At 44.8% G+C, this 17,271-nt stretch overlaps 1 pseudogene across 1 annotated transcript in view; it reads right to left on the bottom strand.

Moving 5' to 3' along the window:
- Nucleotides 1-496: 496 nt before the first annotated feature.
- LOC146177407 (neprilysin-1-like) overlaps nucleotides 497-17,271 on the bottom strand; it is a 77,505-nt pseudogene continuing 60,730 nt past the window's right edge. Inside the window, exons 6-7 of the transcript XR_014701354.1 lie at nucleotides 9,972-10,157; nucleotides 497-2,441 (exon numbers count right to left, since the gene is read on the bottom strand). The product of XR_014701354.1 is annotated as a neprilysin-1-like (transcript). The remainder of the gene's footprint in view (nucleotides 2,442-9,971; nucleotides 10,158-17,271) is intronic.

Genomic DNA, 17,271 nt, shown 5'->3' with positions numbered 1-17,271 from the left:
CGCCACGCTGATCTGTTTCAGCGAGTGGTCAGGTATGCGACGACGTAGCGTAAGGGTCTCTATACAATAAAAGCGTTAAAGTTGTTTTTGCGGGTACCAAGATTATACGTCATTCTCTATCAGCGAAGGATGCAGACATGCCAGAGACTAGCGCGCGAAGGCAACTCCTGCAACACACGTACATCACAACCCCACGGATGGCGATATGGAATTGAAGTATTCTTCATACTGATGCGAGATATAATCTTGCGCCAAAAAAAAAGCGATATTCACACCCAACACACATGCACAGAGCGATTCAGGCACACTCCAATGATCCAGCCTTTTCGCCTATCCCACACGGCGCCACTTCTATCCGTCTAGCGGCATTTTGTATCATACTGTGTGCATCGTGAAACAAACTCATGATCGTTTCAAGTAGCCTGACCCCACCAAATTCCTTGTACATTAATACAGGAAATCAAACTACTGCTGACGTGGCCCACGATGAGGATATGATGGTCATCAAGATAATACCTTTGTAATCAACGCAGAAACAAATGTTACTGAGGTTTGCGTTTGCCTCAACATAAATGCATGAAATTCGCAACATGAAAGAATATGCGCCATCAAAACATGCATATATGCTTGATTATCGTACGTGAAGTGGTGAACACATATCAAGTTTTATTAGAAACAGCAATTGAAAACCGCCCGAACAGATAGTTGCAAAAGAAAAGAAAGTGCCAAGATTAATGCTGCGAAGTGATTCTCTTGAAGACATACCACATCGGACTGTACCTCCAAAATAATTTGTTTGAATTCATAGGCCATGAAACCCGTGCGCATTTTGAAATGGTCTTTTAAATCAGATGAGGTCTTTTTGCAATGCCGGTGCTCGACATCGTTCAAACGGCACAGCTAAGGCATCCACCACCCATAATACAAGACAGCTGTTTCCTGAAGGACAGAAAAGGTAAGATATTTCGACGCGTGGGGCTGCTCTTCCTTCGGCAGAACATTATCACTAAATCGCCGCTGCAGTTTATTCACCAAGGCCGTGTTGTCTTCCACAACTACAACAGCCTCCTAAGAGATATGGAAAAAGGCAGTACTCGGAAATGAGAGATGTTTTCACGACGTCAATAAATATACATATGAGCCTCAACATTTTATTTATTCATCCGCTGCGGAGATTTGATTCAAATCAAACTTCGCAGTACTTTGCCGCTCAACCACGCCGATAATAACGGCAGATTTAAAAAGACTGAAAAGTTTTAATAATGGCTGGTTACTTATGTGATGTGCCTGACAATCAGATGTGGCATTCGTGCTGTGCAATCCTTGGTATTTTTATACTCGCAATCACAATAACGCATCAGTTGTGCCAAATGTGCAACAAAGAACAAAGAAGGCTCACAACCCCTTCGTATCGAATGAAAAATTCCTGGAAATATTCGGCGGGATTCAAAGAAGGCGATTCATACCGTTTCGCTTGACAGCTTTCATTCAAGATGCACTGCTAATGCAATTACTTTCACTGCAATGGTACTGCCAAATACACCAATCAAAACAAAAGGGAACGCAGGGAAGTCCTCATTGTACGTTCCCGAGCCCATCAACAAATATTTCGAGAATACTTGAATGATGAAGCAGCGTACAAATACTGTTTGACATAGCTCAAAGTGACCTATTTTGGTGTTTCTGCACACAATTTATTCCTGCAGTACCTTTGTAATTGCTCTAGTAACAGCGCAAAATCCGGATAATTGTGCCTGTGCTGAACCACAGTTAACCATGATAGCAGATTGTACATTGTGCTCCCTTCATATATCCCACCAATGCTAATACAAGTACTGAACGCCACTGTCATGGGGTGCTCAAAAAGAGTTCAATAGGTAATGGAACAGGATACAACTGCCCAACGGGATCTCTCGCCCGCTGGCTCGAAACATGAATGTTTTGAAGCGTATGGCAGAAGCAATGTCGGCTACCGAAACCGAGAGATAACAATTGTAATAAGGAACACGAAAGAGTACTATACGATAGATCAGTTCACTCCAGGAAAGCCCCTAGTTTGATGCCTTACCGCTGAACTCCTGCACGATTGACACCAAAATGAACCTTCGACTCTACTACAGAATTGTGACTGCCACAGCGATAATAATAACCCTAAGATAAATTCCAGGTAACCACATGACATACACAAGAAACGTGGTCAAACGATGACAGGGTGCTGGACAGTAATCGTGGAGGCCGGTGATTTCACGTTATCAGCTGTAGAAAGTACATTTTGTCTTGGGGTTCATATTTGAGCCTACGGCACAATTGAAGGTCTTGGCGAAGGGCGCGAAATTAGCCATGGCCTTGTTACAATCCCCGCCGTAGATGTTATCGGCGTCCGTCTTTGCGCAGCTGGAGAGGCAGGCGGTGATGAAGAACGTCTTTTCTTCGGTCAGCGCCTGCGACAGACAGACACCGCACCTCGCGATAAATAATGCGATTTGAGGCTGTTTCTGACTTTTTGCGGCCTGAGAATTCGGCATTTGTTCTGTTGTGCCGCGATGAGCTCAATATTACACCAAATAACTTCGATGATCTACCCTCCATTTCTCTTCATTTTTTTATTCTGTGGCGACTCTGCCACAGCATTCACACTTGGAACATTTGCGTCACTAGAAGTCAAAAGGTAAGTGCTGCTACACGAAACTGTTAAACAGGCCTCGTTTCATCCCTGTCAGGGTGATAGTATAGACAAAACTAAGTCACGCCCGTAACAATTAACATACGTAGCGAAGCACACGAGCAGTAAGTCTCCCATAGGCAAGTTAACCGCCATACTAAAAATGTGGCCAAAGCCTACGATACTCGATAACGAGAAATTTGAGCGCAGCAGTAGCGGTATTTCAGTTGTGCGATATGCTGACATAGTGACATTAACGCAGAGATGCATCTTATGTACGGTTAACGCTATCTCTGCATGCTGTCCCCTATAACCATCTTTCAACTGACACTCATTCCATTTCCTTATATTGATTACTATAAAGAAGGTTCTGTCACCACACTCGCCAGCGCCGCTGCCATCATATGCACATTCAGTATATAGTACCCAGGTATACGCCGGAATAGCGTGCGGTGGCAAAGAGTGTACGCAGTTGTGCGCATGCATCAAACTTTATAACTGCTAAAGTGTTTATGGCCTCATGACTGGCGTCCCTCTGTAAGCATGTGTGTCCTCAGGAGAAAGAATATAAGAAAACGAATTAGAGGGTCTCTTAAATGTCTCCCAAGAAGAAAATTGCAAAAGCCTACCCTTCCTCTCCTATCATATGCCTCTCAACATTTGCCTCTTATCAGCGTTGGTTGCAGTCACAGTGTGGTTGCAGTGCTACATTATAACTATAATCGCTTTACAGCGAGGGAAAGACGCAGTATCTGTCACACTTTCTCCGGCAACTGTTCTTCGGACGGTACACTATCGCTCCTATAGCGTGGCATTCCTTGTCGCGCGTTCGTGGGATTGGAGATGGCAGGAACGCTAGACAAGGACACATCTCATGAAATTTACAGATATCGCGCATAACTTTCAAGAACACGATTTCGTTCCATGAGCCTAGAAAGGCTTTTGCCTTAATAATCGAATCATTTCGACCCCAGTAATAGCAGAAGTATCGATTCACTATCCATAAGAACATGCAAACCACTGCTCTACCCAGTTCAAGAAAAGAGTTCATGAGTGTACTAGTTTTAAGCCGACGGGGGCTGAGGGAAATGAAAATAATGAGAGCAAGTAGAAAAGTAAAAAAATAAAGTCATGAAAAATAAAATAAAAATCAATCAATAAATAATGAAACATAACAGACAAATACAACAAAGAATAAATGATAAAAGTAAATTTATAGAAGTAGGAAAGCAAATTTAAAGCTGGCTGAGCTCATAATGGGAATCGGCACGGAACTTTGAATGCCTTCGTATTTCTGCACGCAAACAGACAAATGCGGTAACGCCCCAAAGTAAGTTAGGCTTGGAGAGACGCCGTAGTGAAGGACTCCGGAAATTTCGGCCACATGGGGTACTGACATTTCACGGTGCACGGACGTCACTCCGTTTAGCCTATATCTAAACGCAGCCACTGGAGTCGGGTACCCGGGTTCGAGTCGAAATGGAGTGGTTTCCGTGTTCTGTGCACAGGTGCTCCCTTGTGAATTTTTAAAATCTACTCTAAAGATGTATTCCCTAAATCCTAAATTACGCGTCAGTGTTTCTTGCTTACGCTTAATTATGGCTTCCAACATGGCCACGCTCTTAGAAGCAAGACCAATATTTTGAAACACAATTCATTGTAACTGCGTTCGTCGGTAAATTTATTGACTTTAAATGAGACATCGAGACTTGGTTTCGTTTGACCTCGTGTATAGAAAAACGTATAAGCGTGAAATTTTCATTAGTAATCAATTGAATTATTATGCTTTGTTTTAGGTCTTAATGTAAGTGTGGTTCCGCTGATAAAAATACTTCGCATTCTAAGACCCAGCTGGCGCCACTAGACTGACGTTAGTGACCAGTCTCGTTTGATACGTTCAGCTACAACATTATGCCTCATCTCACAAGATGTTTGCAGCACAACGTAATGCACGGCTCTCTCGTTCAATCAGAAATGCAGCGCGCTACATGACTGTGTTCCTACGCGCCAGTCGCCCCAACAAATAGCTCCATCCATGTGAAAGCAGGCGTACTGGTAGTTAGCGCTTGATGTCTTTTTGTTCTTTCCTTTGATATGGACAGGGGAATGCCCGTTCAAAAAAGACTGGCTCCACTTTTTTCTTTTGACACCACCTGTTCTTATCATATCCTCGGTTGTCATGTCACAGTTATTTGCAGTGTTTTTGTCATGTGCATATAAATTTAGTCTTCGATAGTGGCGGAATGAAAAACAATCTCATGTGCAGCGCGAAAGTCAACGCACAAGCGCTCTAAATTAATCCAGATGCCTCCACTTCGGCGCCTGCCATATTCCTTGAGAGACGATATTGTTCTCATTTTCGTTACTCTCGCTGCGACAGTAGTGAATGATCTCGATTTGTGCACATTTCAGGCATCACGTTTGCACATTCCAGAGTCTCATCTTATAGTCCTCATCACAACTCCATTCAGCGCTGTTGGTTGTGTGGTCCTCCAGGTTGACAAAAATACCAGGTCCTTGGACAACAACATCGTCGATGATGTGGTTCAGGTTTCGCATCACATCTTCCCCAGTGATAACAGGATGTACGTAATTCTTCCATTTCTCAGCTTTCATTTGCCTGATGCCTTTCCAAATCTAAGGCTCCACGACTTGGAGCTTAAACGTCTTATTTCGACTGACCACGAAATCCTTGACATCGCTACAAACAAGCTATATCGGGTTCAGTTGGCAGTGGTAGGGTGGCAAGCACACAACGAGATGACCAGCAACTTCAGCGATGCAGTCTACACGGTATCGGTACCCACCTGCGTTCACGTTGTTGACAAGCTGCGTCAGCTCGGCCTTCATCATGTCGCTTCTCCGCGCGACACCTTTTCCGGACAGCCAAGCGTGCATCTCCTTTTTGAGGCTACTCATCCGCTGTGCCTTATCCTGCTTCACAGAATAATATGGCGCGTTGTCCTTATGAGTGCATTCGTACTTGAGCTGCCCTCACTCTCGACGCGAGCGCTTAAAACATTTAAAGTCATCTGCTTCGCCTGCTTGGGAAAACAGCGCACTGTCGGTGTGCGGTACACAGCAGACACAATCGACTAAGCCGACGCCATGTTGGATAATGGAAATGCATCACTAAGATCGCCAAAGGCATCCGCAGAGGTGCGTCCGTCCGAGTTTTCTCTGATACTTTCTTCAGTAATTGGAACATTCTACTATATAAATATACCAGTGCAACCTATGTTTTGAATTTCCGTGCGTGTTGATTATAATACCTCCACACTGCTCAAACATTTGAGAGACTATTTTTTGTTTCCGCAGCCCTGATTGGACGAAAGAGCTATACCTTTCGCAGTGCTGTAAACATCTTGTGAGACGAAGTATAGGAGAACGCGAGAGATGCCCAAACTGTTTACAATACCCTTGTGGGGCCCATTGGACGTCCGGAGCTGGTGCAACCGCTATGATACCCATGTTGGCCCCCTTTAGAGCAGCCTGAACTGGCTTGCTCCTATCGCATTTGGGAATCATATAGGCATGAAAGGGTCACAGGAATACATATAACCCCATCCGGTATTCATGGGTCCCTCGTGGTAATATATGACTCATATAAAGCAAAGGTGCTCCATGTGGTAAAAAATAAGAGGGGTTCAAAGCATCTGAACTAAATGTGGAGAGAAAGCTTTGATTACGAGTGACCGAACGTTACATCGAAAACAACCAGCGTTCAGTGGAACGCATCAAAGTTACCGGCACTCTATGCGGAACCCACGTTCATGTCTGTTATGTGCGTGTGTACGTGGCTTAGGTGTAACTTGAAATCAAATATCATGGCAGGCTGATTCTATGTTCACCGTATGCACAAGAAAGGAGAGGCCAGAGTTAACGAAGTCGGTTGATAGGCAACGGGACAGACTTACAGCTACCGACGAAATGCTCAAGGGAAACGGTGTGTATTGATTGATTGAACGTCTTTTATGGAATAGGAAGGCTCATGGCCATGTATGGGGGTAAAAGGGAGTAGGCAGAATCTTCATTATTTGCACAGGTCGTCACTAAAATCATATTGCTCTGACCAGGCCACTAATGGAGCCATACTTGGCAAATATCATCAGTGTGTTAGCATCAGTTCCTAGAAGGGAACCGTAGTTCAGGCGGCAAGGTTCGATGTCGGAACGTCCAGTAGAAAAAGCAAGGCAATCCCAGAGATTAGAAATCCCGCCGCGCGTTGGAGTCGTACAGTGGGGGCACTTATTCATATCCTCTGTACACTGACGCCAGCAGGCCATAATACGTGGCGTGTAAGCCGCATGGGTGATGAGCTTATTGAAGAAGACTTCTTAACTTCGGGTGTGGTGGGTTTTCAGCGTAAAAGGTGGGCCTGGTGGGGCCACCTGCATGCGATGCTGACTGAGGCTACGAAGACTGGTCCGAGTATAGTGCATAAGGGCAAGAGAAGGCGTGCACTGCCCTAAAAAGGTCGAGTAAGGATGAAGCAAGGAGGGTTGGGAAGTAAATGTAGACATCCCACCTTCCAAGGCAGCCGCGGCGTGCGTCGGTGCATTGCCCCCTGATTCGTTCGAGTGGCCTGGGGTCCACTAAATAACGACAGTTCTGGCCGCGAGTTGTTGGCATTCCCGGAATAGCGATTTCCTTGTAGGCTTCAGAGGAAGCAGTAAGAATGCGTATTGAATAAGTTCCGGTGCAAGGCACTCCTGACAAGGCTCCCCAAATCGCTAGTTCAGCATGCAGAGGGGTACCCTGAGGTAGGTGGCAGGCATAAGCGTCTGAAAGGGAAAGGTTGTCATCGCATACCCTGCTACAAAATTAGGGTTCACATTTATGTTGAGCCTTTAAGGGTATGACGCGACAGCGTAGGCTACCAGCGCAAATATAAAGCCCTGCTTTGCCTGAGCTATATGAACGTACCAGCGTTGCATAGGGGTAACGTGAATTCATTCCGCGTAAAACATGATTGCTTTACAAATTTAATTTTTCCTAGAAATGTATAAAACTATAACAGCTTAACTAACATTACTGTGACTCAACCTTCTTTTCGTGTACCGCCCATCTCAACTGATGACGTAAAAGCTCAAAAATGCTTTTTAATTTTTTGCTTTTGTTTGTTTTCACGCAGTGGATTGTGTATACCAATGACGCTTGTTGTATTTACCTGACAGTGTATTTTTCTTTCTTCATATTGCTGTATTTATATGGCAGTGAATTTTTTCTTCACTTCGTTCTGTTGTATACGGCTCTTGTTTTCCCGCAATGTCATACCCCCCCGCTGCTAAAATCTCTCGTGGAATGCAGTATCTGTGAATAATAAATAATAAAATATAATTTCAGGCTGAGTTTAATGTCACCCTCCCACTTAAAAGGAGAGGCCCGAGTTGGCGTTCTTTCAGGCACCGCCGAAATACCGTCGAAATGCTCAAAGGTATAGTAGTATAGCTTTCGCTACCGAAAAAGATGAGCCCAATAGGGGCTGCCCAAGGAATGCCGCAGTGGGCCCAAAAGAAAGTGCACCTCGCTACCTCATCTATGTAATTCGCTATAAGCGCGCCGTAATTATCTGTTCTGAAAGAGTCACGATCACAGTTCTAAGCGTATTTACAGTTATATATATTTCATGTTTCAGACTTTTGCAGTGTGGAATCTATATGGTATTGACTGAAAATTTATAGCAATAACTTCGGCGCCTTAAGAGGTTGTAATGAACCACCTCCAATTCTTTCTTACGTCGCCATTATTCAACGTAGAACGTAAAACTAAAACTCTCCAGGTGACATTTAGGGGCAATGTGGGCCAGTCCATATCAGTATATCAGTAGGAACACAACTCAGTAACGTTGTTCAGTAAAGAATGCCATGTGAAGATATACTGCAGAGTATTTTGCTCGTGATAGTTACTAGAACAAGGGCAGCCCCAAAAATGCCTACGTCTGGCCATGGTGGAAGCAAGCGGGCTAGCCCAAATCAGACTGTGTGATTTAGCGCCGGTGCTAATCTGGCATTCGAGCAGTTACTTGGCATGAGCAACAAAACGTTCGTCCAATGTGGCTGTCCCTGTCTGTACAAATGTAGGGTGCATTAGTGATTGTGCTAGGCTGCCCACATTCACGAATCTAGGCCGAATGTTAGCAGCCCTTTTCCGGCTGCCCGCATTAGTGCGAATTGGAACTGACCAGGCCATGAGTGGGCAGCCCAGATCTCCTTCTGGGCCCCAGTTCGAACCTCGCACGGGGCTCGCGTGGACTCCCCACAAGGGCCATTACGGGCCTCCACCCAATAGCTCACTTTGTGTTACTTTGGTGCCTTTCATTCCGCACTTGTCTGAATCTGAAAGACGCGCTGAGTTTGGCACTGTTAAATATCATTTATAATAATAATAATAATAATAATAATAATAATAATAATAATAATAATAATAATAATAATAATAATAATAATAATAATAATAATAATAATAATAATAATAATAATAATAATAATAATAATAATAATAATAATTACTTGGTTTATGGAAAACGTAAGGCGTAATCTCTGACACAGTTTTTTTGTTGACGCGTGAACCGCGCAGTATGGCAAGGAAGGCAGATTAGTATGAACGCGTAAAGAAAACGGTGCCGGAGTGGTGGTCTCTCGAATAACTTCGACCTCCTGGGTATCTGGAAGGTGCACTGTCATCGCGCAGCTGACGAGCTATTAGCTATTCGCTTCCATAGACGTGCGGCGTAGCCAGGATGCCTAACATAGAAGTTCAACTTACGAAAAGCGCCGTAATGTTTGACAGATTGGTTGGTTCAGCAACATTAGGTGAAGATACATGTCCAGCACGATCGCACCTGCTGCCACATTGCATTAAAGAGACCTTCCTAAAATCCATCAGTCCATCTGTCCGTGTATATTCTTATATATGTGAACACTTGAATGAAGCATCTTCCAGGACGCTTTTCAGTAACTGGCAGCATGATTCATACACCAAACGACTCACGTAAAGTTCATCTACGAAAGGTAGGCCGCCCTTTAACTTGTTTTATATGTTTGATATCAATGGCATCTGAACGGCTCAGAACTGGACTACACAATACGGCAACGCTGAATTTAAAACGCTGACAGCATCGTCCTAAACTCCTGTCGTGAAAAAAAAAATATATATAGATCAGCACAGCATACATACTTGGCACTTTTAAATTTTGCTCATCTTTGCTCGGTAGTGTCCTCTGGAACCCCCCATACTATACGAATCTTCATCCGAATATCTAAGCAAATACATCCCGGTGATGGTTGCACAGCCACCAGTTTACTACCTCGGATAGTTGGGTGTTATTCTTGTCGTGGACTCGCTTGAAAGCATCAAATGCCACTTCTATGGCAGGCACTTCCGGGAACACGCTGGAATTGCTGCTAGTTAGACAGTCGAGAACGCGCGCCATGAAGAGGGGCTTCACAGTCTCGCTGAGCCACGATGACACGATCTTTCCCTGGGGGTCAACCTGCCCACGAAAAGGAGGGGTGGTTATGGGCACATCCAATTTAGGTAATGAAAGGGTGTGCTACAGATGAACAATAGCCCATTCGTTTTCTAACCAAAAGAGGTATGACCTCCGAAACAGAGTAGAAATTTATCCGTTCAAGAAACGGGAGTCATGCCTGTTTCTCGCTCTCATGGAACGCTTTGAGTAAGGCGCATTCTGCCGTCAGACGTCGACTGACTAAAGGTTGCCTTCAGCACTCATGTCCATCTGAGCGACTGAAAATTTCTTCACCTCGCACACCTAAGCCACTTTCGCCAATTAGGTCACTTTTTCGGCCACACCAGGTTCGCTATTGGCACTGGCAGTTGCTATCGCTTTATTCTTAATGAACATCAGTTCTTCTTTCCGATCATTTTATTCTACGGCCGTACAGCTCGAGGACAAGCTCGAAGAATGAAAGAATGAAAAACTACCGATTGATCTCGCTCCTGCGCTTCACAAGGGTGTCAAAAAATATTTCAGCTTACAACGCTAGAGCCGAAGAGCACACCCGAAGAAGAAGACAGTGCTGGTGCCATATCTATAACGTATACCAAACATCAGGTACAGGGGAATACTTAGTTATATTCGGTCCCTATACTCGATACCCTGAAAAGTTTTATTAACGCGAAAGCGTTACTTCGCTATGTTCACAGATTTCTGTCCGCAGACCGTGTCCGGAAACCGTGTCCGCAAACCATGTCCGCGATATTGTGTCCGCAGCAGGTGTTGGCAATTGAGAAGTGGTAGAGGTTAATGAGTGGTGTCAATCTATAGAGGGACCTAATGTAATGTAATTTAGGTAATTAGATAGAATAACAAGTTCATAGGAAAGGGAAGGCGCAAAATCTGCCACACTTGTTCTGCGCGCACCTGAACCGGTCCGTAAGGGAAGGGAAGAAGGGGAAGTGAAAGCGGAAAGCAACGGGTGCCAGAGTGGATATGACGTCGAAGGTGTGACGTCCCGCAACCGGAAATAGAGCCGCAAAAAGGGCATAGAAAGGGATTGGCGGGCAATGTGAAAGTTCGAGAATAAAAGGGGTAAACAAGAAGTGAATTAATGTGAAGTAGAGAATGTGACGTCACGCAACGCGAATTAGAGCCGAAAAGGGGCATAGGAAGAGATTGGCGCGGAATTTGAAAGTGCCAAAGAATACAATGCGCAAACGATAAGTGAAGCTACTACAAGCAACCAGAAGTAGCCAACAGCAGCATCCGTGCGTTGGCATTAATCCAATGTAGATTCTGCAGTTCTCTCATTTTTGCCGATACCAGTACAAGAGACAGAATGAAAATCGATGCTCGATATAGATATTCAAGGCTGTATCGTAGTTCGATACATATGCTGATATGCCAAGATGATAAAAGCGGTAATATTAACAGCGAAGTTGTTAGTATTAACCGTGCTTTCTGGAACCTTTAGCGCATTCCTATATAGGGCATTTTATTTTTTTTTATCAGAAAGAGAATAACCCTATCTGGGCAGCTGGGCATGTCAGAACTTTACAATGAATAGACTTACGCTGAAGCAAGCTCTTCCTAAAGAAGTCTAGTGAAACTATTCTTTAAAATAGTGCTCTTCATACGAACCGCCTTGTGAACACTTGGCTATATGCACCCCGCCGGGGTGGCACAGTGGTTACGGCGCTAGTCTACTGTTCGCAAGGACGCGGGAGGAGGAGGAGGAGGGGCGCGCAGCGGGGTTTACGGAGCTTCTCCCAAACGCACACCCCTGGAAAAGCCGAGCGCCAGGCCGGGGGACGCTTGTACCCATTTTTACCGGTGGGTGTCCGGCGGTGGGTTTCGAACTAACCACCTGCCGCAGCCGAGACGGGCGCTTTTTGATGGAGGCGAAAAGCAAGGCGCCCGTGTGTTGTGCGATGTCAGTGCCCGTAAAGAACCCCAGGTGGTTGAAATTTCCGGAGTCCTCCACAACGGCGTCTCTCATAGCCTGAGTTGCTTTGCGACGTTAAATCCCACAAACAAAACCAAACCAAACCAACTTGGCTACATGCGAAATTGCCGATAAATCTAGAGCTTTTTCTGTTGCTTTTCATTTTATATACTACACGTTACTTACCTCGTGGCCCCTCTTTTTTCTCTGTGCTGAAAAGCGCTGTTGTGGATGCCCTTTATAAAATTGAGCACTTATTTTGCCATTAGTGCAATATAAAACTCTTGGAGCTGTGTATTCATTCTTTGTTAAACGCTGGAGGAACACATAAAAAGCCAAATGGCTGAAGGTTTTTATTATTCCCGACGGCGTGTCCAGCTATGTGGCCGTTCTATAAGCAAGGCAAAAAAAAAAGTATCTCTACATACGTAGATCAGCACACTGTACTGTTTCCTCGATTCAGGTGCCTTTTATCAGCACGAAAGCACAGCCGCACAGAGATATCAAAGCTAATCAATAAGCGCAAGGTGGATGATATAACGAAGTATAACATGGAAAAAATTGAGCATGGTGTAAAGAACAGGGGAAGCCTTAAAGCGGTAAGGAAGAAATTGGGCATAGGCAAAACCAGATGTATGCAATAAGGGACAAGGAGGGCAACGTCCTCACGAATATGGACAAGATAGTCAAAGTAGCCGAGGCGTTCTATACAGATCTCTACAGTAGCCAAAGTGAACAGGACCGTAAGAAGTTTAACGGTAAAGAAAAACAGTCAGATGTTCCACCAGTTACGAAGGACGAGATCAAGAAAGCATTAGAAACTATCAAAAAGGGGGAAATCAGCTGGAGAGGATCAGATAACTACGGATTTGCTGAAGGACGGAGGGGATATAGTGTTAGAAAAGCTGGCCACCCTGTATATGCAGTGCCTGGTGTCATCGACACCAGGCAAAATTACAGACCAATCAGCTTACTGTCTGTTACGTATAAGGTATTTACTAAGGTAATCAATAATAGAATCAGGACAACCTTAGACTGCAATCAAGCAAAGGATCAAGCAGGGTTTCGGAAACGTTACACTACTATCGATCATATCCATACCATAAATCAGGTGACGACAGAAAAATGCTCGGAATATAACCAGCCCTAATACACAGCATGCATTGATTACGAAAAAGCATTTGACTCTGTTGAAACCTCGGCGGTGATTCAGGCATTGCGAAATCAGGGGGTAGACTAGCCGTACGTAAAAGTGCTGGAAGATATATATAGTGGCTGCACAGCAACCATAGTTCTGCATAAAGAAAATAACAAAATTCCCATAAAGAAAGGTGTTAGGCAAGGAGACACGATCTCCCCAGTACTATTCACGGCTTGCTTAGAGGAAGTATTCAGAGACTTGGAATGGGAGCAGTTAGGGATAAGGGCAGATGGAGAATACCTCAGTAATCTGCAATTTGCTGATGACATTGCCTTGCTAAGCAACTCGGGGGATGAACTGCAAATAATGATTGTTGACCTAGACAGGAAAAGTAGAAAGGTAGGCTTGAAAATCAATATGCAGAAGACTAAGGTAATGTTCAACAGCCTCGGAAAGGAACAGCAGTTTACATTAGGTAGCGAAGTACTGGAAGTAGTAGGTGAATATGTCTACTTAGGACAGGTAGTAACCGCAGATCCGGACCATGAAAAGGAAATAACAAGTAGAATAAGATTGGGATGGAGCGCATTTGGCAAGCACTCACAGATTATGACTAGCAGCTTGCCGGTATCGCTAGAGGGAAGTATAAGAGTTGCATTTTACCTGTACTCACCTATGGGGCTGAAACGTGGAGGCTAACCAAGAGAGTTCTACTTAAGTTGAGGACAACCCAGAGGGCTATGGAACGAAACATGGTAGGGGTAACATTAAGTGATAGGAAGCGTGCAGAGTGAGTGAGAAAAATAACTCAGGTTACCGACATACTAGTGGAAATTAAGAAGATGAAATGGGCATGGGCAGGACATGTAGTGCGAAGAGAGGTTAACCGATGGTCGCTTAGGGTAACAAACTGTATTCCAAGGGAAGGAAAGCGTAGCAGGGGGCGGCAGAAAGTTAGGTGGGCGGATGATGTTAAGAAGTTCGCAGGGGTCAAGTGGATGCTGCTAGCACAGAACCGGGTCAAGTGGAGAAATATGGGAGAGGCCTTCGCCCTGCAGTGGGTATAGTCAGGCTGATGATGGTGATGATGATGAATCACAGCCGCACGACTTTAAGACCCTGAGGACTGTTAAAAAAGCCAAGTTTCACCAGCCTCGTTTGATTACTACGTCTGGTTGTAGATAAGAGAGATATGCTTTTATAAGAAGGACTGGCTAAGTGATGTCAGTCAATTCGCATATTTAAAGAACATCTACATTTTTTGTTTTAAAATTCAAAAGTAGTTTTAGAAACTATGGTGAAATTTTCCTGAAATGCTTTCGGCCAAACATAGCTTCACAATGCATAACTTGTTATTCGAAGTTATGTGTTGTAAAAGTGCATCGCCTAAATAACCTCCTAGCATTTCTATTCTGCAATTTCTCTCTCTCTCATCTCCCACGCGACATAAAGGTTTTAGACAAAAAAATCCTAAAGAAAGGACCTTCTTGCGCACTTACAAAGAATGGGTTTGTTTCGAATCAAACGCTGCAAGCTACAAGAACACCGGTTATCCAACTGCGTCATGACCAGCTGAGGCCTCAAAAGTTCTTTTTGCCGCCAAGCATAGCCGACATTCTATGCGGTGCTCAGGAGTTTGGAGAGGTAGGGTTCTAGATAAGTTACCGCGTTATTCAAAACATTGCATGAGCACGCTGCTTACCGGATACCTCATGGACGAACAAGCTGGCCAATGGCAGGCTGGGAGGGAGTCTAGAGATACAGTAGTGTGCGTGGTCCCTACGGCGTTTTTGATTTCCTTGCGTTTTCGTTGATGCTTTTGTTCCTTTGTATCTTTGTGTCACTTAACGGCTTAGCTCCTTCGTGGTCTGCACTAAGTATTCTCAAGTAAAAAAACCTCATGAGTACCTACTTACCATTGGCCCTTTCAGCATTAAAAAAGGGAATATGAATAGATCGATGAGGCTGAAGAAACGGGGCATTTGAATGAAATTTCAAGCAGGAGGGAACTTCGATGACACTGCTAGCCGAGCTGACCTCCGGCTTGTACTATCGCCTGAGCGATCGCTGTCAACACAAAGACTGACTCACAACGGCTTCAATAATTGCAGAATTTTTAAAATGTTTTGTAGTATCAAGTATACTAAAGATGTGTTTTCGATACTGATAATCGGATACTTTTATTTTTAGCGAGCGATACCTAATACCGATACACATAATGTTGGTAAAAACAGTGTCGAAGATACATGCATATTCGATACCGCCAATGTCTGCCAGGTATTACCGCGATAGCGCAATGCCCTGTTCACAAGAAAATCCGGTGTTGGCGTTCTTCGAACACTCGCCGAAAAATGACAGCTATGACTGTGGGAGGTTATATCTGGCATCTGATATGATCAAGATGAAGAGTATGTAGTGCGAATAGACGATTGCCCATGGCCTCTAGGGATAGCAAACTGGATGTCAAAGGAAAGAAAGCTTAGCAGGAACCGGCGGAAACTACAGTTGCCAGATGAGGTTAGGAAGTTTGCAAAGGTCACATATGTTCAGCGAGCGCAGGAACGGGCTAGTTGGAGAAATATGGGAGAGGTCTTCACCCTGCAACGGGTATAGACCGGCTAATACTGATGGTGCCCGCGTTATGATGGGTACCAGAATAGCGGGATGTCGCACGAATACCTAGCATGGTCAATATTCCAGGACCTGCCGACTTGGCTTCTGAATTGAAGTAGGAAGGCTGGGGGCATTGAAAGGTCCAGATTACTCGTATTCAGTCAGACATGCTACCCCTCCCCTGCGAGCACAGTTTTGTGCCGATCTCTATGTCCGGTTATGTTTCACCTAATAAGGCAGCTTACGACTCGATGCTATATAATGTTTTTTTGTAAAATAACAAGGAGCAGGTAAGGCGCAGTGTTGATAAGGCGAGTAGCAAAGTCATTGCAAGTCAGCTACCATTCACAAGCGGCGACGTAGAAAGGAGCCTTCAACGCTTCGCTTCACAGCTTATATTACCCGGTAGAAATAGCACCCAATAGCATTGAAGGCTTGCATAAACTCGTGACTTGGCGTTGTGAGCAAAACCAACAAGCATGCATTTGGACATTGTATCTGCCACCTGATATGAATGGCCACTCATTGCCGGAGCCGCTAATCCGGGTAGCTTCATCGAGATAGCAATCGCGTGGATGCTGAGTCAACCACGCCGCCTGTCAGCCACGCAGGCACGTTCATACGTGCTGGTTAAAGCGACCTTCTTTTACTCCCATATAGAAACATTCAGAAAAACTGGCCACCCTTTACACGCAGTGCCTGGTGTCATCGACGGTACCGAAACCATGAAAGAGTGCAAACATTATCCTCATTCACAAGAAAGGGGACTCTAAGGACCTTAAACATTACAGAGCAATCTGCTTACTGTATGTTACGTATAAGGTATTTACTAAGGTAATCGCTAATAGAATCAGGACAACCTTAGACTGCAATCAAGCAAAGGATCAAGCAGGGTTTCGGAAACGGTACTCTACCACGGCCGCTCGATGGAAGCGCACTGGGTGCGGCCTGCTGCGTCGCGCCGCAGTCAATGGGCAAGCGCGTCCTTGGGAAGTTTACAGTTGCGCCCGCTATTTCTGCTGAGGGCGCCACTGTTCGGGGACACGTCACCGCCGGGGTCGCCGGCTCTGAGCGCGCGGTTTGCTTCCTTCCTGGGCGCGTTCGCCTCGCGTCTGCGTATTAAACGCAAACTTTTTGTGTGCGCGTGTGCAAGCACGTTACGTTGAGACTGGATGCGTTTGTTTTTTTAAGGCGAAAGCCGTTCTCGGCTCATGGAGCGAAAATCGATGCGCAGAAGCTGTGCCTGTTATCTGTGCGTCGCATCTGCGCACTGGTGTGCCAGTCGCAGAAGCGGACGTGCAAGCAGGGAGATTAAAAATGAAAATGATTGAAGGTGATAGGTAATCAATAAAAGTTATAAATGGACATTGATAGAGGTAATGACTAATGGTAATGACTAATAATGTTTAATAATGACTAAAATGATTTGTAATGACCAGTCTATC

Source organism: Amblyomma maculatum, chromosome 10 (genome assembly GCF_055883805.1).
Source record: "Amblyomma maculatum isolate TAMU_Amacu chromosome 10, ASM5588380v1, whole genome shotgun sequence".
Classification (NCBI taxonomy): Eukaryota; Metazoa; Arthropoda; class Arachnida; order Ixodida; family Ixodidae; genus Amblyomma; species Amblyomma maculatum.
This window is presented reverse-complemented; position numbering and strand designations above follow the sequence as displayed.